Source organism: Lepidothrix coronata, unplaced genomic scaffold (genome assembly GCF_001604755.1).
Source record: "Lepidothrix coronata isolate B3197 unplaced genomic scaffold, Lepidothrix_coronata-1.0 Scaffold338, whole genome shotgun sequence".
Classification (NCBI taxonomy): Eukaryota; Metazoa; Chordata; class Aves; order Passeriformes; family Pipridae; genus Lepidothrix; species Lepidothrix coronata.
This window is the reverse complement of record NW_016690518.1, coordinates 109260-112123: the sequence shown is the minus strand read 5'-3', so window position 1 is coordinate 112123 and position 2864 is coordinate 109260.

The following is a 2864-nucleotide window of genomic DNA, read 5'->3' as shown; positions in this document are numbered from 1 at the left end:
CCTGGAGAAAGAGTTTGTTACTGTTCAGAGCTGTACACCCCCGCCGGTCGCCAGCGGTGAAGAGGCGATGTTCGGACCTGGACTCGCCGCACGGCGTGTGAAATTCCTCCCCAGAGAGCACGGCTGGGGGTGGTTCCCGGGAGAGGCAGAAGTTCCAGGCTTGGGAGGAGAGAAGGGGATTCGCACATCTCCATCCAGCCCGACACACAACACTGACTCGTCCTCTCAACCGTGAAATTCGAGCTCAGAAGCTCACGTTATTAAGAGATGATCAAACTGCGAATCACCTTTGAAGAAAATAAAGTCATCTATTTTTCTCCCCCGCCCTCCAAGCGTGGATGCGTTTTCCCCAAGAGCCCTTGTGCTGGCAGAGCAGAGAGCCCTGCGCCGAGCCCGAGTCCCCGCGTGGGGCCACGGCTTTTGTTGCTGGAGGCAGCCTGGGGTCCCCTGCAGCCCGGGACAGAGCGGAGAGGGCGGGAGGAAGTGGGGGGAACACGGTTGACCAAAGTCTCGACAACCAGCAGAACTCAATCCATCTCCCACTGTGAGAGCTCCTGCCTAGTGCGGCGTCTTAGGAAGCTGTTTAATCCTGCGTGCGTAAAACTGTTGCTGCCTGAGGGCATCCAGATAGGCTCACCGATCAGACCACTGCGAGGGGCACCAGTCTAGTTTTTAAATAAATAAATAAATAAATCTCACGCTAAGCAGTTGTGAGCGACTCGAAGTGGGAGGCAAGTGCCGTCCCTGAGTGGGCCCCATTTATACAGCTTTCCTGGAGGAGGCTGTTGCTGCCAGCACGGACATCTGCTTTATTACGTTCACCAGAGGAGGCTCAGTATTCCTCCCCTCCGCTCCCTCTTCCACACAAGAGGAGGTTGAATCCAAAGGGAAAGTAGAATTTCATTAAAAATATTAAATATGGTGGAAGGAGCTTGAGAGGAAAGGAAGAGCAGGAAACTCGTGCCAAGGTGTACTACCGAATGCCTCCTCTCTCGGGACCAGCGGAGCCCCTATCGGGGCAGCCCCGGGGCTGGAGCAGTTTCAGGGCTCCCGTACGAGTTGACTTGTCACCCCGCCCCGCGCTGACGGTGCGCAACGCGTGAACCCCCCCTGCTTACAGCCAGCGTTCGCGCGAGCGCTGGCGAGGAAAAACCGCTCCCGTTTCCTATCGGGAAGTCTCTGAGGGATGCTGCGGCAGTACGGCTGCCTCAGCCTGCTGCGAGGGCTCAGTGCCGGCGGCCGGGTAGAACACATGTAGCTCCTCTGTCTCTCCGGCTAACTCGACAGCTGCTCGTAGCTCCAGTAATTAGACTGTCAGTGCTTGTTAGAGGAGAGGAAAACGCTCCTATGACAGATTCCACGAGTCCTCTGTTTTGTAAGATCTCGCAGAAATCACCAGGGCATTAATTGAGATCTCTCATTTCTCTAGAATCAAAAGAGAAGAAGTTCCCTCTGCCATCTCGCACTCCAATCAGATCTCTCTTCCAACTCCCATGAAACAGTGAATTCACTCTAAGAGGCTCAAGAAGTTACCTTCCTTCCCTGCCTAACCGGGAGGAAGAGGGAACTTCCTGGCCTGTGAACCTACTTCTAAAATCTCTTCTTCCTCATATGGCTGTATTTAACCAGATAACAGAAATGCAGTCTTTTCTCCAGCCTGAGTGGAGGAGTCGCTCAACACACGGTCTTTCCCCATCCGAGATAATATTAATTCAGAGGATGCTCAGGAGAGGCCGTTCCCCCTTACGAACAAAAGCACTGGAGGATCAAGCTGAGATGCTTCTCCCCCCACCCATGGTTCACTCAGCAGATGAGACTCAGAGGAGGCGATTTCTTTCCCTCCCTACCGTACATTCCCCTTTCCCCCGCAATCATACAAGGTTAACTCAACAGAGGAGTCTCAATCCAAATGGCAACTGGGATTGCATTTAAAAAAAAAAAAAAAAAAAAAAAAAAAAAAAAGGAAGGGGGAGAAAAAATCAGAAATAGGGAAAGAAAAGAGAAAAAGCAGCAGGCTGATTACGAGGTGTCAAAACTGCCAGGAGCAAGAAGGTGATAGCAATCAGGGGTGAGAAGAGTGCGCCATTCGTGCGGGGCAGCTAATTATCCGTCTCATTTGAGAAGAGCAGCATTCGAGGCAGCAGCGTTCGCCTGCTGAACGGTGACAGATTGGCGCGGAGGAGAGGGGAGGTGTTAAAACAATGGAGCCGGGCTTGCGAGCGCTGCTGCATGCTAATCAGCCCGGCCTCCTTCCTTCCTTCCCTCCGCCTGCCTGCCTGCCGCGATCCCTCCTTCTCGCTGGCCGCGTGGCAAGCCCTACGCGATCCGGCCCCTCCGCAGCAGGCGGCACCGCACCCGGCATGGGTGGTAACCCAGAGAGAGTTCCAGCGGGACCGCTCAGCGGGGCTGGCGGCACCCGGGGGACCTGGCAGGCTGCTGGGTATCAGTGGCAGATTTCCGACCTCGCCCTCGGCGCCCAGGCTGCCAGGAGCCCGTCAGTTTGAGTCCCCGCAACGGGCAGATGCGAGGAGCATTTTGTACAAGTCTTGCGGGTTCTTCGGGCTGCCCTCCTGGCGCCCTGATCCCCGCCAGAGGACAGACGATAGCCGGCAGCGCAGCAGGTTGCCCGGTAAGAGACAATCTATTGCCGCACCCCAGACCAGGCTCACAAAGGTGAGGGAAATGCAGAGCTGTGCCAGTTACTGATGGAGTCCAGGGGCTCCGTTGCCGTCTTAGCTCTGCACAGGCACTTGAGTCCAAAATGCTAAACACGTAGTAAGCAAGTGGTACGGCCTCTCTTCCGCCACTGCCTTTTGCCTCTTGGATTGCTTGGCCTTGTAAGCCCGAATGCCTTCACGTACACA